The following is a 27,049-nucleotide window of genomic DNA, read 5'->3' as shown; positions in this document are numbered from 1 at the left end:
AACACAGTGGGAGTGTGTGCTTGATACAAGAAAGTGAAAGATAGAGAGACAGAGAATGAAACCAAGCAAGAGTAAAAGAGTGGGATGAAAGCGTGATGAGGTCATTGCAGAAACAGCAATGGAGAGGAGCCTTAGCCCCCACCCCACCCAATCTAACCATTTACATTTTTATGTGTTATACCTTATGGTTGATAACCCCCTCTTTTGACAGCTATATTACATGGCACGGGTACATCATTTTGCTTTACCATTTTGTTGAGTGCCACTCTTGACAAATTTGTCATTTATTTAACAGTAAGTTGTCATACAGTATGCAAATGGACCAGCAGTGTGGAGGACTTTACGGCAATGGCCTATGGCACAATAATGGCTGCGTTGTCTCATATCTAAATATAATTTGTTATAATATCATAGACAGTACATGATTGACAGGAGCTTACTGTAACATTGTGCTAATATTATCCCCTTCTGTTCAGAAATGAGAAAGCTTAAAGTAACCCATCTAAGATGAGATACTGTAGCCAAAGTACAGCACTTTCACAACATCTATTTCATTGAAATGACTCGGTAAGTGAGCTCCTCCATTGTTTTGTAAGCTGCACAATATGGTGCAACATATTGCTTGGAGATGCACTGCTCCTTTCGAACGCCACACTCTTGCAGAAAATGACCTTCTCTTCTACTTCTGTTGAATGCATACCATACCTTCTCTTCTGCTCTGTGTGAATGATTTCTTATCTGCTGTGAGCACTAGAGCTTTGTCGGGGAACCTTTGAATAGACAGAATAAAATGGGGTTAACCATGCGTTTTCTCCCGCTCCCTGGCTGAAAGCTGGATACTCTGGGGGGATAGTTCTGTGTCATAAGGAAAAAGATGAAACACAATAAGAGGAGAGAATATGAACAAGCCCCCCTGGGCTTTCTCTGAGAGGAGAGAGAAGAGAGAAAGAGGGAGTTTAGATTAGAGAAGTGGAAAAAGCACCAGGGTTTCTTGCTGAAAATGAGAGATGAGAAGAAAAAGAGTAGGAGTAGAGGAAGGAGGTGGAGGGAAAAGGCCTTCAACAAACAACACTGGCTAACCATCAAGGCTCGTACAGGGCTGCCTCCCTGGAGGGAGAGAATTGTCGAATGACTGCTGGGAAGAAGCCCGATGAGCTGCGCCACTGCCATGCTGCTGGTGTGACTGCAGGAATGGAGGGACTGTTGGAACGGAGGCATCCAGCAGAGAGAGCTTGTCTGCGGATCTTGAACCGCTGCACCGCCTGCCGCCCTCAGCCATTATTCATAGCAGACGAACGCTACATGAAACTGATGATGGTTGTTTAGCCTGTGGCTCTTCCACTCTTGCTGTGGCATGAGACAGTAGCAAAAAAATTGATTTTTGGAAAAAATAGATCACTGGAGAAGTTTTTATTTCTGAAGATGACAATGCGACTCGATATAAAAGTCTTAACATCTATGGTTCAGTCTATAGGTATGGAACAAAGTGACTCGCTCCTATATGGGGCTATAAATGATCTGAATGATATGAATGTTCTCAAGATCCTGATTTCTAGCAATGGTGATCTTTATCTGTGCAGCTTACAAACATCGCTGTGACAGGCAACCGGCAGCTACCCAAGATCATCTCCCCTCAAACCAGCATGCCACAGCTTACATTGACACTTTTAGACATGGCTGCAGACATGAACAATGAGCTTCTCATTCTGTGTTGTGATGTTTGGAACGCTGTGCAGTCTCCCGTCATGAGGCCCTCTCCGTCTGTCCTGCTGTTACTTCCTCTCTTCGTCCCTGAGCTCACACCGTCCCCTGGACACCCCGTCGATCTGAGCTCTGCTACTGCCCACCACAGCCTCCCACGCCTCCAACCCCAGCTGTAGCCTCCACACAGCTGGCTTCTCTGTGCAGATGGTGACTAAAACAAATGCACACACACTCTCGAAGGGAAACGTGGGTCCGTGACTCCTGGTAGGCAGATGGGAACAACAGTGGATAGCTGGGGGTAAAGAAGGGAGAGTAAAGTGATAGATGACATCACAGTGAAGAGAGGGAAGGAGATCGTGGAAGGGGCAGGGTGGCTACCAAATTAGACAGAGACAGAGGACAAGACAGAGAGGGACATGGCTTGTCTGCCAAGGCTACAAATCATGTCCCCGAATGCAGCACCAGTGCTGTCACGCCTCCCTCCCACAAAATAAGCTAGAGATCTATTGATTGGCACTCGTATTTGCTAGCGGGCTCCAGCTCAAAATGGAGCCTTTAATTAACTTAATGGACCGGCTGCAGCTGTGTGTGAGCCAGTGAGGAATAGAAATAGAGGGAGAGAGGGAGTGAGAGCCAGCATAAAGAATAAGTGGGGTTAACTGCAGACCCCTTCCATTATCAGTCAGGGTGGACAGGACAGACACAAAGAGGACGAAGGAGGTGAGATTGAGTGGGCTGGTGTTCTCTCTGTTCCTTAGCATTTCCTTTTCCCTGCATCCTGTGCCAGTTTACCTCTGAGTGCCCACTTCTATTTATTTTTTTCATTAATACCCCCCATTGTTATAGGAGATGTGTACAACACAGGTCTGCTGCATGTTCAGCCAACATTTCGCCACTAAGATTGATGACCAACATGTCTGTGTTGGTCTGATTGGACTATCTCTTGGAGCTCCAGTACACCCCTTCATTACAAGGCCCCTGCCAGCCAGACCCTTGTTTCTGCACACTACTGTCCGCTCTCCTCCTCCCACCCCTCTCTCTGTCTCTCTCTCTTCTCTTCTCTTCTCTCTCTCCTCCCTATGCACCATTCTCATTCCTGTCCACTCATCCATTCTGTCAAAGGTTAATTGGTTTGGAAATGATTCGATTCATTCTGGACGTTAATGCTGTTATCATGCTTTTGTTGGAAAAAAAAGAGAAAGAAAAACTGCCCCCCACATGCACTTAAGCCTAATTTAAAATAAAGGGGAAAAAGAAAAAAAAATCCAATTTAATCTTTTTTTTCTTACTCAGGCTCAGGCTTGTCCCCACAAGTCTTTTCCTTTAAATTATGGCAGAATTTCATTACCTTGAAAGCTTTTCTGCCCCCTCCCTCTGCTCCCCTCCCTGTCTCCAATACTTTGAATGGATCAGGACTAATGTCTTTCTTGTAACCTCAAGGTCGGAATATTTGGATCCGTGGAAGCGCTCAAGGGTCCCTGTGATTAATGCACTGTACAAAGTACCTTGGAATAATGCGGTGGCTGATGGCTGCACAGAGTGATCAGTTGTGCACCCGCACACACGCACACAAATATGCAGACACACGACTACATGCGCTGGAGGTAGTTGTAGATAGAGGTGCCCCTGTCAGTGCCCTTGATGTGGATCATGGGAGGCATTCATATTCAAATAGGGTTACCTGGAGGCCTTCTCTCAATTGTGCCATATAGTACTTCTCCACAGAGCTTTATGCTTTTCTTTCTTCAGTATGTTACATCTTTACTTACACAGGCTTTGTTGGACACAATCAGGCTATCACTTCCCTCAGAGCTGGTTACAGGATGACAGATTTTCATTGAGCACATCACTCTCAGTGGATTTTCTGTATTAAAAAGTCCAACTGCACCTCAGCGCTTCAACAACAACAATTTCAGTTTTCATTTACCTGCTATTATGCCACGTCAGAGAATTAATTAGATTACGTCTAAATGTCAAAGGGAGATAGTTTTCCCAACTCTGGTATCTACAATAAAACAGCTGCTGCTTGATTACTACTGTGGTGTTGATCTTTTTTGCTGACACAGCCGCGATGTCTGATAAAAATGTGATTTTCTCTGTTTCTGCGGCCACCTTGCAGAGGTCCTCAGAGTGGCTGCTGTGCATGCCTTCCATGCCCTATTGATCAGAGACACAGAGGCCTCTGTATTGAAGTTGTTTGCAGAGCTGCAGATGCTATCTTCACTTTTGTTAATTATTTACATTCGGTTCCACAAATCTGATCAATAGTTAATTGAGCCAGTGGGAGCTGTCGGAGAGAAAAACGAAAACTTTGTGGAACTGAGGCAAGAAATCTTCAGTTCTTGCAATGTAAAGGACTTTTATTTTCCTTCATGCTCTTAAATATAATTCTAATAAAACAGTATTATATTGGGTTAAAAAAACAAGAAAGCTTGGAAGATACATTTGAACAGTGTCATGCTCCATGCTCTCCTCTTGACCTCTTACAGAAGCAATAATTCTAAATGGCAACATTTTAAGGGAGTAGAGGACTCATGGCCATTCACTTGATTGAAGCGCCATTTAAAGTGGCAGGTGGCTGACTAGAATACACTTGTAGTGTTTGTCTCTGGTGGGCTGTTGGGAAAGAGAGGCCACTAAAGTCCAGGGGGCTATAAATTTATCAAAGCGGGCATGGAACAAAATCAAGGTATATGAGCTGCCTGTACACACAAGGTAGTTGGTATTAATGATAATGTGTACACACACCTGTAAGCAGTAAACAATAATAAATCCCACCTGCTTCTACATCTGAACAGGATCATCTACAAATACATTTTTAATCTTTCCGGTGCAGTTCACATAACTTTCATGTATTTGGAAATTGACTCATGAGGTCGCTAAGGGTGGGGATAGCAGTGACCTCGTAAATATTTTCCAATATCCAAGTTGTCTTGCCTGTCAGAAATACTTGATTAGCTTGTCAGTAATCAGTCACCTTTTCTCAGATCATTACATTCTAAGTCCACATCTGTCTAATCATAGAGACAATTAGTACTATCTCAGCTGTCACCTTAGTTTTGCATTGTTTTAGACATTAAACAGATATATCAATGGCTATTATTATTATTTTTCATTATTTAATTTTACGAATATCATTCTTCAACAGCAGAAATTCATGTAACTGGTTCATCATCTATTCATCAGTGTGATTAATTCCTGACACCCCGACACATCACTAAGGATGTTTAAAACACAGCAGTATGCAGGTGATTATGTTTTACACTGATTTGCTGTTTCTTTTCAGTTAAAAGCTACAACTCTCATGTCATACACTGCAAGATGTTCAAATGTTCCTGACCTTGGTTTATTTAGCAATATATAGAGGAAATGTTTTTCCTGCAGTTTAGAGATATAGATGACAGAAATTTGCATTTCTAGCATGACTAGTTTTAATATTGCAAGGAACACAGTACCTTGGCAACTGACTCGATAAAGAATTTACCTTTGAATTTACATTTACATTTCACTGTGACAAAAGTCTGGCTTTTTCTGCAGAAACAGAAACAGCTTCCCTCTGAGCTGTAGGAACGTAATCTAGGTTACGGGAGATCATTTGAAGACATTTTACAGCTTTCAGCTTTGTGGTGTCAATCTTTGATAGTCTCACAATTCAGTCTGATTCCTATTTTTGATGTCACAATTCGAATTAAATCATTGAGTTATTTGCCCACTGAGCTGCAAATTAAACATAATTGTTAAGCCAACTGGTCTTGATGAAGGTCATTGTCTGACTAATAGACAAAAGCAGAGAAAGTTGTTTGAGATTTTGCAGCTATTCTTTGAATTAACTATAATTATCTGGAAACATCCTTAAATTTTCTTCCTGTATGGAAATAATGAAATCAGAGTCAATGTTGACATTGGTCTAATGTTTTTATAAAAAACAGATGCTGCTGTGTTTGTGTATGTTCTGAAGTAAGGTGGTCTATCTCCAGCAGTGGGGAACAGCCTCTCTACTTATAAATGAAACAGTCTGTGGTCTGAGTTATTTCCTTTGCCACACCAGAGTTGGTTGAAATTTTGTGAGTTGGTCAGCTGGTTAGTGTTTGTTAGTTTGGTGCTTCGCTCCACTAACATTATTACAAAAAGTCATTTTTAACAGTTGTGGACTAATTCAGAATTCTAGATGATAAGAATTGAGATTCTTAACCTGAATCAGTTTTTTCACCCACGCCCTGCTATTTACTATTCTGTACCAGACCTGGACTGCTAGTGAAAACAGTGAGCAAGAGGCAACAGACAGTTTTAGGGATTAAAGTTCTCTACCACAGCCAAAGTAGATAATGCATTTTAACACTGTAGACTAAGGCAGCATGGCAGTAGAAGTGAGTCTATGTAATCAACCCTCACCAACCTGACCCGAGCCCCCACACCTCAGTCTGAATGTTTGTTTTTTTTTTTTTTTTTTTTTTTTTTTTTTTACTTTTTTTTTGTTTTTGCTTTAATCCCTGCACTGATGTTCAGCTAAATGAGGTTCAGCTAACCAAAATGTTTTAATTAGCACCTTTACACATGGCATTTCCAAAGGGGAAAAACAAACAGCATGGGGGCCAGTTGATGAATGCTGTGAGCACTGTTTCACCTATAATAAGAGCTGTGGCAGAGGTGAAAAAATTGCTTAACCCTAGGAAAAAAAAGCCACAAATTGCAGCACACTGACAGACATGATTGCCACAGAAGGGTTGCAGAATACTTCAATGTCCATAGATGACAAAATAGCAGCAATTATTAGTGAGCTCTCTCTGAAACACATCATCCCCTGATGGTGATGCTGTGGGTGCAAGTCTGTTAGCTACAGATGAGACTCAACCAAATAAGCAAGCAAATTGTTTTATTGTTTATTCAAACAGTTGCAGCATAGCAGAGCATTTACCCAACATAGTCACTTCAGTTAGAAATTATGATACTAAAACACAACAGTTCATAATGAGTCCAGACTGAATAAAACATAATGTCATTAAGAGCAAATAATTTTGGCTTAGAAAACTTAGAGCAAGAAAGCTATAACTTGTAAAGCTATAACTGAAAATGTTGGATTGTCTTGTGTCTAAAACTACACTGGATTGAATGTTAAGCACCAAAGCTGACAGTCAGTCCATCCGTTACACTGGCATGGTTGACAACTAAGTTGGAATTTATAGAAAGTGATAAATCTGATATCATGCGTAGAATGAGTACACAAAAACTGTTGGTACCCATGAGCATTAACGCCTCACCTTTCTAGACAGGGAAAGCAGGGGAGTGATGAAGCAGAACCTGGTGTGTATGAATTTGTATGTATGTGTGTAAATGTGTGCATGTCTGTCTGTCTGAGTGATTGAGTGACAAGGAACTGATTAAGGTATGCAGTAGCAGCTCCATTTTAGTAATCTGTCCTGCCAAACCTCGGGGACAAACCGTATGTGACTGGATCTAGCTGCAGGGCCCATAATGCATTATGAGGGGAAAATTCATCTCATTGTTTCTGTTCCCATTTACCAGTTTGAGCTGCACGTTTGCCATTGTTAACTGACAAATGTGTCAATGACTAATCTGCTTGGGTGTTCGACCACCACACCTTGTATTGGCTTTGGCGTTTCCTTATCTCGTTTCTGTTTCCAGCCTGTCACTGATAAGACAGAAGGAAGGGAGGAAGGTGTATGCGTGGGGCTGGGGGAAATAAGAAAAATGGAAAGAAAAAGAGAATGGTTGTTAAAAAAAAAAGCAGCAAGTGTTACAGCAAAAGAGAGAGAGAGACAGAAATAGAGAAAGAAATAGGGCATGATTAAAGAGAGGGGTCTCTGTGGTGATGCTCTCCCCCCCTTTTCCCTGTTTTGTGCCAGGTAGTTTGTTGAACACGCTGCGTTATCATAGCCTTATTTCATGGGAGCAGATAAACAGCACCTCAGTTTTGTCCTCATCTACTTGGGCCACAGGCTTGTATAACGTCTTGAGAGAAATACTATGCAATACATCCATCCATCCTCCAGCATCTTTAGGACAGTCACTTTTCTTATGAAATGTGTGTGTAAATAAAGTGCATGCGCTAGTCTATATTTCTCGGTGTGGGGAGGAAGGTTCTGTAATTTGTGTTCAGATGGATGGGCAATAGAGGAAGCGAGCAGCGTGGTGCCAGCCTGTGACTCCAACTTCAATTTTGGTCTGACTTGACCCAGCAGTATTGCTAAATCTGACTCGTTACATGACGGGGTGCTCTGGCTCACCTCGCCTCGCTGAGACAACCTCTGGCCGCAATCTGGGTGTCTTTGTCAGCTCAGAGCAGCCGGGGCCCCGGAATCGCTGAGGTGGTGGATTTTCCTCTCCTCCCTCACTCAATCTCTACCCCCTCCTCCCTTCTTTCTCTCCCAACATCCCACAGATCAGCATTTTTTTTTTCTTCGCTGTCACCCATTCACACGTCCACGGACCAGAGGCTTTCTCAGCATCAGGGACTGTAGTCTAGAGACAGAAAACCCCCAGATCATTTCCTTACTGGCAATTAGCAGCACACAGACACTTCACTGTATCCCACTCAATGACCTGACACAGACAGATGGAGTTAAAAAAGGAATGAAAGAAAAGTATGACAAAAAAGAGGAGGGGAATGATGAGAAAGAGAGAGAATAAAACATAGACACACAAGGGCTTGATTAAGTGGTCTTTTAAATGCGCGAGTGGGTAGCAATTCAGCAGCTCTTTAGTCTCGGGAGGACCTGTCTCAATTACCCTAATGAGGCAGAGTGACTCTGGCTTCCTAGGAAGGCTATGGGAGGCAGGGAGCCCTGCTAGGCCATGCAGGAGAGGCTGGAAGAGCAAAGGCCTCTGTGTGTGTGTGTGTGTGTGTGTGTGAGAGAGAGAGAGAGAGAGAGAGAGAGAAGAGAGAGAGAGAGTGAGACACACAGAATATGGATGCCCTGTGAAGTTAAATGGAGCGTGCCGGGTTCCCAATGAGCCAGTGTTAGCTGGCGGACTGACACACAGTGACCTCCCACTGTGCACATCACTTTCTCATCTGGGGCTGTCAGGGAATGGCAGTTAACCTCAGTCTGCCCTGAACCTTGGCCTTCACTAAACCAATACATATCTTCAATAAAGGCCTAGCATGGTGAATGTACATGTCACAATATGTAGGCCTACCTCTATTCTTACCATGCGTTGTAAAGACAGAATTAAATCAGGTTGTGACCAGGAAAGCCTCTGTGTTGTTATGAGCTACAAGTCAACGGTGGGAGTCTGGCTGTTTGAAATGTCATAATTTTTTTTTCTGGTACAATGCAGTTGGCTTGCTGCTTCCTGTACACAAGGTAATAGAACCAGCCTCTGCGCTGTACATTACCCTTTCCCTCAACAAACGCACAAACATGCCACAAACTACATTGTTGTGGAAGCTATTGGCGCAGTGTCATCATCGCCATTACCCTTGTGTATCCAGCATTCGCCTTCACATGACATTCCATTAGCAATTCAACACACTGCTACTCAACACCCCGTGGCCTCTCAGGAATACATGTCAGTGTAAGAGTACCACGCTTTACAATTACTGTGTGTTACTCATGCAGCCCATCTCCATATTTACTCATATACATTACGCCACCATATACACTGCATATTGGTTATTTTTGTCTCATCCTGGAGTATCTGCTTTAAAATAAAATATAGTGTTTTCTTGAAATGAAGGAGTATGCTTATTTGACATGAAATGGCACTTAATGTCTAACTGAGTGATTTCTTTGGACTGCTGTCCCTAGCCAACCAGAGTTTTTGCCCTAGTAAGCAGATGGACCAAGGGAGGTCAATCTTAGTTAGTCTAGACAAAAAAATCCCCCACAATTACATAACTACACTCCTTTCTCAATGTTGATCTTTCTGTCATTCACTCTGTCTTTTTGTCCTTCAGTCTGTTTGTTCAACACTTTTTCCACCCAAGCAGGAAGTCTTGGAAGCTGCTTTCCAGATTCCACTGCAGCGTGGTTTCAGAGAGGGATTTGTTTTTGATGACCCCATGAACTTTTGTCTGGCATCAATAACAGGTCAAAATTTCCCTATGGCCGGACTAAACCCTGTATTTCCACATAGCATACTGTGCATAATCAGGGTCCCTACAGGATGAATCTAATCTAATTTAAGTGATCTCTTAATGTTTCTTTTAGTGCAGCTTTTATTCTAGAATCTCCACTTGCACATAACACACCTCTTATGATGATCCGACAAGCAAATGGCACCATCCTCACACTGTAATTTTAACTTGCACATCACGTAATACACAATACAATAGGCTAATTGGTTGTTTTGAAGAACATTTACAATTTTTGGATGTCATGACCAGGTCAAAGCGTTTTTTTTCCTCCTTCGGATCAAAGAATAAAATTGTTCATTCTACCCAACAACTACATGTAATGGGGAGCGATGAACAACATCTGTGGGCCTTTAAACTTTTAGTTTTGTTTTTCCTCAACCTTTGTTTTTATCACCGTATTTGGTGCTACCAGACAAGGTGTTATTGTGGGGCCAAAGCCCTCACTGATAGCCATGTCACCTTTCACTTTCAATCGCTGCAAAACAACTGAAACCATTTGTCATTCTTTCTGGGCCACTGAGTGAAATATGACTCACAGGCCTCAGAAATGTTGAAATTGAAAAACCACATTGGAACACAGTGCCTTCGTCTCAAATCTCCTCCCTCTCCTCCATTCTTTGCTCTATGCTCTCAGTCAAAGAGAAGAAATGGCTTCCATTTAGACACTCCTAACGGTCTCGTCCTAATGGCTCTTTGTGATAGAAGTTATTTATGGCAAGATTCATTTTAATCTGTCAGTCTGGGGGAAAAAAATCTGCCCATGAAACAGCCATTTCAAAATGCTGGACCTTGTTGCTGACTACCAGAATACTCCTCCTCTTATAAAGAAAAGTTGTACGCCAAGGCCGGGGATGATTTAGCTCATTGCCATTAAGTTGGGGTTCGAATTGCAATACAGCTGGCAGAGCTTGGCTTTAGGTGTGAAAATGTCAATAGCCAAGAGTGCCGCCTCTCCCTTGTCAGTCCTGACGAAAGACCAACGACCAGCCAGGCTGCCATTTGTCTTCCTGAGTGAGTTTTCTAATAACCGTAATGGCTGTGGCAATAAATTACCACCAGCCTGTCACACAGAACATAGTGCAGCATTTAAATCTAACAAAGAGCCCCCACTGCCCCTCCCTGCTTTACCCCGATTTTATTTTTAAAACTTAGTAACTCCCTCATTCCCCTAAGGAGCACTTAAAGCTAATATTGAATAGCCAAACCTCATTGCAGAGCTCAAGTATATCACATCCTAACTGGACAGAAAATCCTTGGCTCTCCTCTTTCTCCAACACTAGAATAGAATATTTACCACTTCCATGACAGACTTTTTTATGTAAAGTGGTTTCATACTATATTACCAGTTAACTGTTTGAATTATGCAGCAATGTCCTAACCGCACTGGTCACCTGTCTGATGGACTGCCACTTTCATGAAATAACAAATTAATGGTGTTAGCTGATTGGAATGAGATGTCATCTTACCCTTGACCCCATCATCATGTGCCCTCTCGCAAGCCAGTGTTTTTCCATCCCACTCCCATGGAGTTGACTGCAGTCCCTCTGTGAGATGAGCGTGCTCAGTAATTGGAGCAGCGGGAGGCGATTTGTTCCCGTCCTTTCCTTCAGTAGCAGCAGTTGCGGTGGCAGCCCATGGAGCGATGCCATCCTGCCATTTGTCAGACAGGGTGCAATTTCCCAGTCATCTGTTTTCATCCATAACTGAAGGTGAGGAAAAAAAATGGTGAATGATGGAGACTTTAATATGGCTCCTTATACTGTAGGAGCTTACTCCTGGTAGCGACAAGCCAGACTAGCACACTCTCACCCTTGTGGCAAATACCGCAGGGCAGTGCTCATGGTCTTCAAATGCTCACTATTTACAAGTGACGCATTTCTCAGTAATGTGGGGCTCTGCTGACTTTTTGTAGACCTGTGGTGTATTGTGCCTCTTGAAGGGTGTGCTGTGTTGAAATGAAAGCTGCCTAACATGAGAGATTTGCCCCTTAGCGACATATGAGAAATTCCAGACATTTTTGCCCCATGCCATAACCTCTTGTTACCATAGCTCCCTGAGGCAACAGTATGTTTAGGCTTCTATTTCCACATTGTCCTGTGACCGTCCTGAAAGAGGGGCATAGAAAGATGTGGTCCAGAGGCTAGATAACAATTCATTTTGAAACAGGCCTGCTTGGGTGTTGTGTAATTCACAATGCTCCATGTATCCAGCGCTTTTTTCCAACAGTGGTTTAAAACAAAGTAATCTACCTCGCTAGCAATCAAAGCTCTTCTTAGCGAGGCGCCATAAAACAAAGAAACCCTGCAGTGTGCAGCTGTGCAGCATGATAAGCATGTAAACTCTGCTTCCCAAACTTGGCTGATCACACACTTCCATCTATGCGTTTACCAAAACCAATTATTTTTTCAATCCAAATGTGCACCTGATACCTCCCCCATCAGACCAGTGCAGCAGGGACAGAGCAGTTCTAAAGAAGAGCAATGGGTGGTATGGGCAGTGCTCCTCTCAATGTGAGGAAAGACGAGCTGTGTTATTTGTAATCAGAAATTGATGTCCTTTGTAGCCATGGTTTGGTGTGATCTGTGGGTTGGGAGAGGCAGGCGTCATGCAAGGCGAGGCAGCTGCTCTGCCTTTCTTTCCTCCCTGCAGTAAAGGGTTTCCTTTCAAAGGAGCCAAATGTATCTCCTTTCAGTGAGGCAAAATGGAGTCACTGTAGTTCATTTTCAGATAAGATTGGACAGGTGTTAGGATGTCAGTTGAGCTTTCACACAAATATTTTCTGTTCCCTTTTGACTGGAATTAGAAACCATGTGTGTTTTCTATGTTATTTTGCGGTTTTCTCCCTCTTGACTCAAGTCAGGAGCTACTCTTCTTTTAATTTCTAAAAATCTCGTATTCTGCTTAGAACACATGGCTCTGAATGAGTAGTCTGGTACTATTTGTGTCTTTAGGCAGCAAAACCATAATTTTTTTTATTCTAATTGAGAGTTAGATTTGTGGGGCTTGAGCATAGCTGCCTCAGTAAAAACAATTACAGATAAAGAAAACGTGCTATTTTAGATGTTTATCGATTTTAATTGCCACCATCAAAAGAATTGGATTGTCGTTGGTCTCCCTTGTTCTGTTTTTCTGTTTTGTCTGTTACCAGAGTATCTTAAAAAATATGAAGCAGCTTTGCACAAGGCTTTGTTGAAAGGTTGTTGAAGGGCCATCTTTTGACTCACTGTGTGTCTATCAACAAACAAAGCTGTTTTCAAGAAATGTGCTACAGCGGTTGAAGGGCACCGACTACTGAATTACCACTGAACTCAGTAGAATTTATGATGTTGCAATACTTGGCTATAAATGCTTAGAAGTGTCTAGCTGCATAGTACTGTTGCTACATAGTTACCACATGTTGCTGCTACACCAAGGGACTGAGCAGTGGAGAAGTGAGCCTTATATTAGAGTCCCCTGCCAATAAGGGTGAGGGACTGTGAGAGAGTGCATCTGTGGAGGGTCCAGGGTCTGAACAGAAAGACAGTCCCCACTACTACCAAAGCCGTAACGATGCACTGTGTACGACCCTGAGATGAGATTGATCAATAAGTCACTGCAATGAAGTGGCACATCGATTACACCAATGACAGGGTATTTACAGGTTTAATCTGTATAATGAGCGTAACCTTTTTCTTTTAGCCACCTGCTTTCTGCCTGGCATGCACTTGTTCAAGGCCAGCAGGGACCATAGAGAGGGGGTGGGAGCAGGATAAGATAAATGTGTGTGTGTGGGTAGGGGTGGGGGGCATGAGATAATGCAGAAAACATAGGAAGTGGAAAGATTAAAAGACAGGAAGTGGAGGGAAGAGAAGAGAAGAGAGCGGTTTATGTGACACCTGAGCCTGTGTTTGTGTCACAGCTTTAGGTAAGATAGCGGTGTGTGTGTGTGTGTGTGTGGAGGTGGGGGTGGGAGTGGGGGGTATGTCATCATCATTTGTATGCAGTAGTGTAGAGAGGCATTCAGTGATTAATGTGTGTCATGGGTAACTCCAGGCTCTGCAGTCTTTTTAGCATTACAGTGTCCTCCCGCTCTTGCCTTCACAATCCTTCCCCGAGCATGAACAGCTTCTTCTACTCTTTCCTTATGTCCTTTTTTTCTGGAGAAACAACTTCTTTCTCTCTGCCATTCTTCCCATGTTCCTATTTGGGCCCACGGTGATAGATGTTACTCACAGTGCACAGGACTCATTTCTTTTTGCCATAAAGAAACTCAAACACTTTCCTGATTTCCCACTTTACTTATCCATGCTATATCTAAACCTGTCAGTTTTTTTTCTCCTCCTTTCTGTTTTGCAACATGACACAAATGCCAGTTAACATGAATGACATGAACGCCAATTAACCTACATGCTTATCAGTGAAACACAGACTTAGTATGGACTCTCTGGGGCTGAATGCACTTTTTAGAAACAGCTTGTTCACTTGTGGATTGAAGCTGCACTAAGCTGCTTTTACACAGCTGACTAGGGGTAAATGTTTCATAACAGGGATAGTGTAAAATAATCGATTTCCACCAGTGTTCCAACACCTTTCTTGTAACTGGTACAATCATCTTTACAATGTGGGTGGGAAATCTGGGAACAGATTTACTTTGTGCATCAATTAACTTGTAGGTGTTATTGTTTGTTATTGATTTCTCCTAGTTGTCACTGTGTAGACTGTTTGCGCAAGTAATGTAAACCTTGATGTATAGTCATACATTTGTTACATTTGGCATTTTTTTCCCATGCTTCTCTTCATTTTTTTAATCAGTGGCTCAGAGCTTGTTTTTTTGACTTTCTTGCTTTACTGTCGTTACTGTCTAGAGTATAGCAAACTAATGACTAATCCTCTGAGGGAAGTTCCAGCTTACTTTTAGTTTTTGTTCATTTTCTTTTCAAATTGTCACCTTAATGACTTACTAAATGCTGTATGTCAGTGATTTCTGTTTATAGCCAGTAATTTCAAGTAAACACCATCTGAATATTATGAAGCACTTCCAGCAGGGGTGAGAAAGCACCAACTTTGTGCGTGATTTAGCAAAATTATACATGTTTATACATGTGTATTCTAGCTGGCACAAGTTTCTTGATTTGGTTTGTCTTGAGTGGTTTGTGTCAGAGTGTGGTTCCTAATGTAACCACAGAGAATGTTAGATGGTGTTTAAACATTTATTTTGGTGCAGGCAGAAAATTAGAGAAGCTTGTCTTAGTTCACGCTGTTCCGAAATGTTTGAAAAAATACAATGCGATGAATGCAACGTGTTTTAAAATATGTATAAAACTTTGTCCACAGCGACTGACTCAGCTGGAATTTATTTTTATGCTGTTTAGAATTGAATGGGAGGTAGGAAGCCTGATAAGATGAAATATCTTTCAAATAAACTATCACAAAAGGCAAATTCATTCTAATTATTATTATTTAATTGTTATTATATTAGGTTAATTATTATAGCAAAAACTGAAATCACACTTCAAATTATTAAGCCTCTAAAAAACTGTCTGCTGAACAAGTCACTGCATGGCAAATGTTCTTCCCCGTGGATGGCTGCTACAAAATGTCTCTGGGGCACAAAGTGCTCTGAGCGTGTTGTCAGGGGAATATTACTGCAGTGTTATGATGTGTTTTTATTCTGTCAGCCTCATCCCCAAGGGCAGGAGCCCCACTCACAACTGTGCTGCCTGCTGGTTTACTTCGCTAGAAATGCTTCGACATATACGCCGCATAGATGCACAGACACAAACGAGCTGAGACACAGACGTACACACATTTCACACACAACACACACACACACACACACACACACACACACACACACACACACACCATCACCTTCAAAAAGTTGACTGCTTTCAGCCGGAGCCAAGTTAAATGCTGCTTTGCCAGTCCATCTCTGCGTCCCCTCCCTCCTCTGCTCCCCTCTCCTCCCCTCTCCTCATCTCTTTGACTCCCAAGGACAAGGAGACCCACCGTACAATGGGACACCATTTATCACTGCAGGAACAATTACTGGAGACGTTTCATTGTCAGAAAATTTCAAGCCAATTCTTTCCCCCATCTCTCTCTCTTTATCTTCCTCCTCCCCGCTCTCTTGCTCTGTCTTTCTTTCTTGCCCTCCTGCCATCCCCTCCTTTTTCTCCCTTCCTCTACTCTGCCTCTTTGCATGGGTCCCAATGAGCTCTTTTGCAGGTCAGACTCCCATTAGCCCAAGCACATCACTATAGATTACAGCACAGGGGCGGTGGAGCACTGTATTATATCTCATCTAAAGGCCCTGACAGACTTTTCTCCCTCTGTTTCTAACAATGGAATCCTCTTTTTTCCTAAGGAAAGGCATGGAAAATTACTTCTGATACTGTATCTCCAGCCCTGAGCTTTAATGAAGCCTTTCAACATGGTTCGGTGTGAAGGAGAGGGAAGAGAGGCAGTTGTCCAATCTGTCTGTTTGATCACAGATGCAGGCCCAGCCTCAGTAACGCACAGCAGAGCAGAGCAGGGTGGGATTTAAATGCCAAATACAAATCAGATATGTGATGTGTTGCTTTCGCCTTGGCTTTCCTCCCCAACAGTTTTGCTTTGCCTTTTGGTCTGTGTGACTCTATGTCAGCATTAAAACAGCATTTTGAAAGTGGGGGTAGAGTAAATGTTATATACTCATGAGTCACTTGAAATCCTCCACCGTGGAGGGGGAGAATGAAGTGTACAGCTAACATTACGTCACCAACTGAAAAGGTCAGCATGAGGCTTTGCTCCCACCTCCCTAAACCAGCAACCCTGAACATTCTGCATTCAACTGAGGTCTGACTGACCTGTGCTTTGCCTCCTTGCTTCTTTAACTTACAAATATGCCATAAATGAATCTGGTGTTAAGGCCTCAAACACACAGGATACGGCTCTCTCCCTCCCTTTATTTGTTTCTAAGCAATATTAGGTTTAGATGCAGCAGCGACATACGTGTTAGCAGATAAGCAGGTTCAGCCAAGTGTGAAGCTGCACCTCAGGTTGCCTGCATGGCGTCCCTGACATCCATCAGTGCAGAATGGAAATGGGCTCTCAGTGTCAAATGTGCTGTGATTCATCCACAAGTGCTGATATGATCACTATTAGATTGTTTTTAATGACTAATGACATTTGAAAAGTGCCTGGGTCTGTGCTGAGGCATAGAGGGAGAATGACCTCTCCCCCAGTACAGTGCTGTGTTCTCCCTGTGGTGAAAGCAACGGGTTTAAGTCAGTTATGGAGTCATGTATTGAGTATACTGTATGCGTGTCCACTGGTTTCACTGAACAAGATGGGATGATGGGAAGACCCCACGGCGAAGCCTCAGGGCTGACCAGTGGCTTCTGACATGTCTTTTTCTGTGTGTCTCTGCACTGTCTTAAACCGCAGGTTAATCCACAGTATACTAATGCATATGCAGACACAGCCATACGGGTGCAACTCATGACTTTGCTGTTATTCAAAGTTATCAATATAAGGCTATTGGAAAGCTTTCTTTTTTATGTTATCCAGTGTGACAGGAGTTAGGGTCAGTGTCAGTCAGAGACACTTTTAGACAATTCAGGTTGACTCTTTGTAGATTTCACGTCCAACAAATGTTGTAATTATATAATTATATTTTGTTTTCATAAAACAAAATTTGGATGTTCCAAGTCTCAGTGGGAGTGCTGGTGGATAGAGCCTCCACAACCATTCACACATTACAGCGCTATGTGTCGCTGTTATAGTTAATACTTATATAATTAAGTATTTTGAGCCAAGTTTGGATTGAAGTGTTATGGACATGTTACATGAAATTTGTAATCAAACTAAACTTATATAATTTTAATGACTAGTTGGTGCTGAATGTATGAAGGTGTGCCAAGGGAGGAAGAGAGCAGGGACAGGAGAATAAAAAGAGAGGATGGAACGTGTGAAACAGTTGACAGATATGAGAGAAATATTATGCATCTGCAGCCATGGGCTGCTTTTTAGTTTTTTGGAGAGTGTCACTTAGCTCTAGGAGCCACAGCTGGTTCAGCAGCAGCCAGACACCCTGGGGAACTCTAAGACATTCCTATGGGTCTGTCTCTGTAATAACTCTGTGCTGACATGGGTTAAAAAGGGCCAGAGAGATAGAGGCAGTTATAGATCTGGCATGCCCATACAAGTGAGTGGAGATAGAACTGACCGTCTGTCTGGTGTCTACACTGAATACTGAATACAGGCTGTTACATTCGAAGCAGCCTGTTCTACCCTCAGCACACAGCCCACAGTGCTTTAACACAAGTGGAAATTTCCAGTACCATTCAGTGAAACTACCTTAACCTTTAGGCAGATTTAATACTGAACTTTCCAGACAGTGGAGGCTTTGGGTTTTGTTGCAGTACTGTCTTCCTTGTAGCTCTTTTAATTTCCATCTCAGAAACTGAATCCAAGAATAGACACAAACCACAGACAATCCGTACAGAGTTTAATATCACTGAGAGGGCTAGAACAATGATTTAGAACCACTAAATAGATGCTCCACATAATCAACTTTGCATATTTGATGTGAGGCGCTCTCCAGAGTGGGCTGGCTTTCAAATGTAAATTTTGCCTGCAAACTTAAATCATTTAGTGCATTTTACTTGAAGCGTATCTTTGACAACAATAAATCACAAGGTTGCTGCATCCATTAGCAAATTGGCTCTGCAGTGGATGGAAGAATAAAGGGAGAGAGAGGCAGAGAGAGAGCGTGTGGCGGTGGTCTTTTATAATCAACAGTAACAGTTTCAGAGCTATAGTAGTCCAGACACTGCGGCACACGGACACCCATAAACCTCTGGTCACATACATCACAACAATGGGCCCAATTGATTGGCCGGCGAAGACAGTGGGTTGGGAGGCACTAGCTCTAAGTGATGCATGCCACAATCAGCTTTGAAGAGCCTCTGTTCTTTCTGTGGCCCTGTCACACTCATAGCCCCATCTATGTGTGTGTGTGTGTGTGTCTGTGAGATGCCTGCGACAGATCTTTCAATGGCCGTCCTTCATGCCTCACAGTTTGCAGCCAGCACACACTCGCTGTCTGCCTCTGCTCTCCATCTCATCCCCATTCTGTCAGTTTCTCTCTCTCACGCACACACATACACATACATGTCACAAGTACATATACACACACACAGACTTTTCAGGACACTGGCCTTGTCTTTTCTCTTTGGTTTCATTTGGAGAGTTTTATTGTATTTGGATAAGTGCAGGCTACAGTATGTCCACCCTTTTCAGAAACATGTATTAGACAGAATAGCCAGTGCTTTCATGAGCACAAAGAGAAAGACAAGAGGAGGAGAAATGGGGCCAATTAGAGGCCTGGAGCTACCACTATCTTCTGATACTGCTGGTCGGGGCCAGAGCACCACATGTGTGTGTGCTCGCGCATGTGTGTGTGTGTGTGTGTGTGTGTGTGTGTAGGTGGATTGTCTGCAGGTTCTGTATGGGAGGTGATGACTAAAGAAAGACCAGGAAATCTATTATTTCTGTTTTGGTGTCCAACATTACTGGAAGCTGGCTGAAATATGAATTATGGAAATGACTGTAGGATTTTTCTAGCCCAAAGGCTTCACTTCAGAACCCTTCTTTCCCCTAGTGATCAGATACGATACCAAAAAGTGGGTACAGGGGGTTGATTTGCTTTCTTCTGTCTCTCTCGTTCTGTGTTTGCCTCTGTGTCTTCATGCCCAAAAAGGAAACTTAAAATGAGCTCTGAGTGCAGTTGTTCTCAATTGTTAAAGTCTGTGTTTTATGTTAAAATTGTCAAAGATACTGAGTGGATATTGTCTGCTTAGACTGGCTATGTATTTACTTCTTTTAAATGCACCAGCAGCAGCGTTTTAGAGAATTACTTTGGCAAAGTCACTGTGCTAAGAAATTAGAATGCAAAGGAGAGGAAGCAAAACAGTATAGGAAATCATACAGTGAGCCTTTTTCACACTGGGGTATCCAGTCAGATTGGACTGCCCAACCCTACATTCTGTATGATCAAAGTTAGCAGATCAAACAACTCGACTGGCAGACAAGTGAGTTACCTATCCTCAGGCTTCAGGAAATCTGGCTCAAACCTTGCAATTACTCATCTGTGATGCAGAGAAAATTTCTAACCGCTCATTGGAGAGTTGTTAAAGGGGTTGACCATCAATATTTGTCATTATTGTTTGAGTAGTGAAGCCCGTGTGCTGTTACAGCTCTTTGTTGACTTGTTCCTGCATCCTCCCTGAATTAACACACTACGTATCTTTACAGCCCTAACCACATCCCTGCTAATTAACAGGACAATAAACATGCTGGCTCCCATTAACTGTGGCGGCCGCTGCATATTTCCCCAGACAGTATCTGACTGGTAGATAGGGGCTCTCTCTCTCTATTGCAAAATATGTTAATCAGCCTCCTTCATCTGAAGCTCTCCATCTCCTCTCTCCGTCTTCAAAGTCAAGTAGGAGACACCTCTTCCCTCCTGTCCCCAGGCCCTGCCCTATCTCCATCTGCAGGTAGCTTAATCTGTCTTCACTGGAGAGCTTTGGCACATTACTGGGGTGCTCACCGACCAATTACTATCCATTTCAAGTAGAAGGCTCATCAGGTTGGTGTCACTAAGGAAAAATGCCCGCGTCCTCTTGACCTTTTGATTGTCCTGATGCATCAAGTGCTAAGGCAAACACGAGAAGAAGCGGTGAGTGGGTCTATCGGGCTTAGGGTGACTAACTCGTCATTATCAACCAAGGAAGTGGAACAGTGTAGTCAGCCTTAAAATCTGTGCTGAAGTGCAAGGGAGTGTGGCACAGCTCTGAAAACACTTTGGGCTTTATGTGGCGTGGAACCTCTTTATTTCGGAGGGGAGCGTATGGCAGTAATCCGACCTGCAGATAATAAGACGCCATGTCATAAATCCTCTCAGAAAACTAAGGCAGTTAGGCTCATATTTGCTCATGCCGTCAGGGCATGCACTGTTTGCTGCTCAGAGGGGATTGTCTCCATTCTTTTCCTTTACACTGTAAACAGAGATTGTCCCTTAGAGAGTGAGAGTCAGGAGCATTATCATAAGCAACTGTCAAATTTTGTCTCTGCATTGTTAAGTAGAGAGAAAAAAAAGAGCAGACCATGATTTAATTAATGCTACACTGAGGGCACAGGAGAAAAAAGAAAACAAACAGAAAAAAAAGAAAAGAATAGAAGTTAATAAAGTAGCATGAGTGAGCATGTGTGCGTTGTTATTGTCGGGCCAGTTGCAGAATTAATATTTTACCTTTGGGCGTTTAGAACAGCGGTGGGTGATGTGTGTGTGCCCAGCCACTAGTCTGAGACAGACAGCAGTTAGGCATGCCAATCTGGTGGCCTCTTTCAGCCTGCCAGTCTGCCCAGATCTTCAGGGCTCCCCGCTAGCCCCCTCTGCTTTGCCGTGCTCTGGCAGAAGAGCTAATTAAAACAGAGCTAAATTAGCAACACATTCACAGGCTAGCCTGCCTCGCCCGTTTGACTCCCTCCTCCCCAGCTTTTTGTCTCTGTACCTCACACAACACACACAGACACACTCACCCTTCCTCCCCTCCTCCCAATCACCCAGTATTTCACTGAGTCTGCCTACTGCGGGAACATGTGTTTACCTTTAGGGGTTTTATGGCAATTACACTCCTGTGCTCTCTCTGCCTGTTTTGTTTTCCATTTATGTGTTTATTTAATTGGCATTCAGTGTGCTGTAATTCTATTAGTTCCTGAAAAGGTCAGGGTCATAGGGGATTGGCTTCTGGCAGGCTCGCTTGTGAAACACGTAACACTCAAACCGTTCCATACATACACAGAGATAATTAAAAAGGGCCATGGTAGAACTTATTTCACAACCTTTTAGCAAGACAATTAAAAAAGCAAAACCCAGCAGTACTAACCGAAGCTCTGGACTTTAATCAATTTTGTAAAATGTGGCTGGAATATAAATATTATTTCCTACTGTCTGCACAGCACAGACGATCTGAGTTAATTTTTATTCATGATTTCTTTATCAAACAGTAACATAGCTGAATTAAAGATCATTAAACATCATTACATAACAGAGTGCTTGGGCACTTGCGAAGAGTTTTCAAAAAATAGATTTTCCACTGAAGAACCACCAGCCCTATTTGCAGCCACTGATTCTTTTTTTCTTGGAAACTGAATCACCTTGAGATAACAATAAATGTAATTGTTGGATGGTAAGAACTGACTGCTGTACACATGCAGAGTCTGGGTCACCGCAGATAGCCTTAATGCTGTCACAGCGATATTAGCTGTATATCTCTCTTGAGCTTGTATGCAGTGAGGCACCTTTCTGCTGTTAGGTCATCGTCCAAATTACCCAGGAATTTTGAAGTATTTAAATTTTAAACTCCCATAAAGTGGCCTACATGGCCCCGGCTGCATTCTGGCTGTTAATAATGAATGAAGATGAACAGATCAGCATGTGTAATGGGAACTTGGCTGGAGACATGGCGTGAGCTGACTTCGGTATTTTAGATGATCTGTCAGCGTGTGTGCTGACCCTGATGAACAGCTATTAAAATTATGCAAGATGTGGCACAGACACTTGATGGAGGCAAGCCTTGACAAGCCTGCAGTGTGTTTGTGTAGCTACAGTAGTGGAGTATTATCATGGAAGCTTTAGCATAAAACAAGGCTTCTCACGTCATTAACACAAACAATAGAAAACAAACAATAGAAAATGGTATCATTGTCGTAAGTAGTTTAATCTGAAGATGCACTTTCTGGTTCATGTTTAAAGAAAATATTCATATGAAGAGAGAAAATGCAGGCCTTCAGATCATGTAAATAATAAAAAGTGATGCTTTGATAACTGATGGACTGTGTGTAATTTCAGAGAAATCAGTGGACTCTGATGCTGAGTATTTCACTATATCCCATTACAGTGATATTCTGCAGTTAAAAAGACACATATTCAACCATAATTGTTAGATGGGATTTTTTGTGTATGGCAGTAAATGCTTAATTCTTTGCAGCTCTGCCACCTTCAGTACATTTTTACTGACAATCTTTTTTTTTCCCTCCATCATCCACCTCTCTCTGCGGATGGTGCTGATTATGGTTAATTATGTTGATGAATGGTAGTGCTGAGGGTACTCCATCAGCATTTCATAATCTGTCTTCTCTCTCTGCTCTTTATCACAACTGAGCTGATCCAGTGTGCAGGATGGCGCACGTGGCAACGCTGCTCAAATACTCAGACTCATACATGTCAGACTTCTGACTCTGACAGACTCTTGCAACTCAGGTCTCTCTGCTGAACGCTAAGTAGATACAGTCTTTGTATCAGTTATACAGTTTCGACATAGACAGTGAAAAGAGTGTTAATGTGGCAGTGTGTGTTTCATTTTTAATTTGTTTGATGCTGCCGTCACCTGGGCTAATTTTACTAGTGGCACCACATCTACCCTTTCTTTAATTCCATTTTTTCTGCAGTGCAGGCTTCCATTAATTCAAAGAGGATACTGTTTTTTCATAATTGCACCTGTAGTGAACATTTGATCTTGTTCCTGTTTTTTTTGTCATTTTTCTGGTTGTGCAATGTTACTGCAGAGGAAAAATATAACAAACACAGTTACATATGATAAAGCTAGACTGACAACCCCCTGTGTGTGTGGTTAGAAAAGGATGTATAGCCATTACTATTACTTTTTAATGATCCATTGACAGCGTCTCCTTGTTTAGTTCTTGTTAAAGAACTCGTACAGACACTGCATATGTCTTTTTAGTGGGCACACATAGGGTGAATAAATTGCAGGCAAGCCATGATGCTATTTTAGAGTGGACTGGTTCCTCCTTTGACATTGCTCTTGAATGTGCACTCTAACATTCAAGCAAGGATTATGCCCCATCCCCAAACCGACTCTCACTTAATTGGCTTAGATGAATATCTAAAGAGCTAAAGCTGAGTTTAAGCCATGCAATTAGTATAGCGCTGTTATTGAATTTACATGAATGCCACGGATACTGATTGTGTGTCATAAACAACCTTTAAATCACAGTCCATATATGATGGATACTTTACGTACTGTAAAATGTTTATTTATAGAAAAGAGGGAGTAAGAAAGAGGGAGTCGGTGTGAGAAAATTGCCCGAAATTCAATATGCTGTGCAATTATCATGTGTAATAGCCTGTAAAATCCTAATATCTATTCAGCCACTTGGAAAGGCACAAGAAATGGCCTGACCACTTAGCCCACTTTCTCTGGCCCCTTCCTGGCCATGACAGACGGCCTTGTCTGGAGAGCAGAAAGAAATAATATAAGCCATATTTCATTCAAAGGCCCCTCTCCATGTATCCTCATTCTTTCTGTTAAACTGACTCACCCCCCACCCCCCTTTTCCTTATCCTTCCGATTTCTCCAGAGCCATATTGGTGATTACCTCTGGTGAATCAGCAGAGATGTAATGGGGACTGCATCCTGGAGGCAAAATGCACTGTTAGGAGGTTGTTCACTTGTTTTCTCGCTGCCCAGTCCTATTTCTTCCACAGGCTTGGAATCAGCTCAAAGGGATTTTTTTACCTGTTGAGCATAATTTGACATTGCCCAGTATGCATGTGTCAGTCATACAGTTATACAATTTATGGCAGTACTCGTACACTTTATCTTGGTTTCATTTCTGTCACAAATAATATGCCTGGAATCAGAATGGATTAAATCTGTTTCTTTTCTGCATATAAAAGATAAGAAAAGAGTAGCAAATGGAGAAAGTGAGGTGAAAGACTGAACGTATGGATGGTGCAGTGGCAGCACACTGGGCTTGACATGCGCTTCTGTCATGCTGCTTTCTGTCTTTTTGATCCTAAAGTAAAACTCCCCTTTTCCTCTCCCATCACTCGTCTCTTGGAAACATCAGAGGCGGTGTAATCTTGTGAGTCTGATCTTGCGTGCGTGTGTTTTTCTTTTTGCATATGTTTGTGTGTGTGCGTGTGTGTGTGTGATTCTGTGGACATGTGCATGTTTTTGCAGCAGCAGGCAGAACCAAGGCCAAGCAGCGTGCACCTACAGTTTTTGCAGTAAACCTGTCAGAGGCATAGCCGTCTTCATCTCCTGGTTGTTCACTTTGTCATCTGACAATGCCTGTCAAATCTCTCCACAGGATTTCCTAAAAAACAATGTCTCCACACATCTTTCACACCAAGGACAGCAACAAAACAAAAACCAGCAGCAGCAGTGGTAGCTCTCTTGCTGGCATGGCTTGTGAACATAAAAACAGGTGTAGAATTAGAAATTAATGGTACCTTTTTTTACACAGAACAGGTGCCTTAATTCACTATATACTTGCTGTGTTACCACCAAGCATATCTAGTCACCTCTTCACCCTCACTCCCCTCCGGTATCGTCCAGCTAAGCTTCCTGCCTGTATTCGAGATGACAACGGGACCAGTGCTGTTTATCTGCCTCAAATCTCTCCTCCTGGGGCAAACCAGTGATTGCCTGCTACCAGGAATGAAGGGAGGGACTATTTCCTCATTTGCTATCCTCTCCACTTAGAGCCCAACCACTGCCACTACCACCATCATCTTCCCAATGTGTCACATCTGAAAAGAGCAGGGAGCACTTGCCGCCTCTACTGGAAGATTTCCCCGTTCTGTGGCACCCTGATAAGCTCTGACTTACTTCCTCCATGTGGGTCAGGGAGACTTGCAGACACACGGCTTGTATTGCCTTTTGTAATTACATCTGCTTCGCTGCACTGTTTCTGCTCCCCTAACTCTCTCCCTCTTCCAAATGGGAAGTAGATTTGTGGGTGTGTGTGCATGCGTGTGTGCATGCGTGGGTGAGTTTTCTGGCACATACACAAGCATGAACAAGCATAATCCCTGTACACCATCTTCGGGCACCAGCTATTTCTCTTACATCCAGGCAAACAACATTAAATGCAAGAAGAGGCTTTTGTCCTCCCAAGTACATACATCTTTGTATATTTTCTCCATCCATTGTAATGCCACCCACCACCTGCTGTAATGGATCCCATGCCGTGACACATACTCTTCAAGCTGGTGGATTCATACAATAGAATTTATTTATCCATTTTGCCATTCTAATAAAAAATGGGAATATTAAACAATCTCCTCAGACTACAGTTGTGTGTCTGTACGCTTGTATCTGTGTGTGAATGTAGTGCTGAAAAAATGTAGTTAAGAAACCTTTTTTGGATCCATTTGAAGAAACGGAATAAATGGTTTGTTTCTATTTACTTTACTGAACACAGAGATGGTAAAAAGATCTTTCTTGTTTTGTAAGATATAAGTATAAGTAAGTTATAGTCAGTTTTGCCTCTCTGACTCACATGGATTATTTGGGCAGGTTAGGAACTTCGTTACCAGTTTGAGTACTGTAGCAACACTTTGCCTTTAAATTATCTCCAGCTACCATTGAAGGAAGCACTTCAGATATGCAAAGTTTTAGTTCAAACACTCACCCGAGGCAGTGATCTCAAACTTGGCCTGTGTTGCGAGCCTGATGGCCAGGGCTGACAGCACTGAAACTGTATCTTAAGCTCCATTTGGATGGGATTTATTTCTCTAGTGAAAGCTGGGTAGTTTTTATGTTGCGTACACTGATGTGTAGTGATTTTCCTCCTACCCAGATTGCTTGTTTATGTGACTTTTGCTCCCAAACCCAAGTATTAATCACAGTTTTTCAGTGCACTCATTACTTAAAAAGTAAGTTCACAACAAGCTAAAAAAGTAAAAGTAGCTCTGAGCATTCTCCCTGTGGAAACCTGTATGCAATGTCCTCCTTGGGTGCATGTGTGCTGCCTGAAACAATTGTGTTAGAAAGAGGTGCAGGAGGAAGTGATTTGGTTGAGCCATGTGCAGTTGGTGTGGCTGCAGACCACAATGTTTCAAATTTTGGAAGGGACATTCTGTGTCCATGCACCAGCTACAATTACACATACGTAATAACAATATTAAATTAATTAGTCTCAAGTCTGTTGCTCCTGTAACCAACAGTGATGTCAGGGTGCACTGAACACATTATTGAGTATCACCATCACTGCATGTTTAATGTTTTGCAGCCAGTGTTAAGTCACTTTGTAAGTCACATCTGGACATTGTTGCCCAGCTACATTTGTGTTCAAAATATTTTGTTGTTTGTTTTCTGCCTTTTGTCATTGTTATTCATCAGTTGCTCACCAACACGCCTGCTTTTAGATGTAGTAAACTGCCCTTTACATACTCTAGCAGTCAGACTT

General features: G+C 42.5%; 1 protein-coding gene and 1 long non-coding RNA gene across 4 annotated transcripts in view; one reads left to right on the top strand and one right to left on the bottom strand.

The window, feature by feature from the left end:
* Window positions 1-27,049, top strand: part of pacrg (PARK2 co-regulated) — a 119,022-nt gene that overhangs the window by 23,057 nt on the left and 68,916 nt on the right. The window lies entirely within an intron of this gene.
* On the bottom strand, window positions 1,375-11,511 carry LOC108874979 (uncharacterized). Its single transcript, XR_001959803.2, has 2 exons — window positions 11,269-11,511; window positions 1,375-1,996 (listed from the first exon to the last, which is right to left on the bottom strand). It is a non-coding gene; the product is annotated as an uncharacterized LOC108874979 (long non-coding RNA).

The sequence above is a fragment of the Lates calcarifer genome, linkage group LG19 (assembly GCF_001640805.2).
Source record: "Lates calcarifer isolate ASB-BC8 linkage group LG19, TLL_Latcal_v3, whole genome shotgun sequence".
Taxonomy (NCBI): Eukaryota; Metazoa; Chordata; class Actinopteri; family Centropomidae; genus Lates; species Lates calcarifer.
This window is presented reverse-complemented; position numbering and strand designations above follow the sequence as displayed.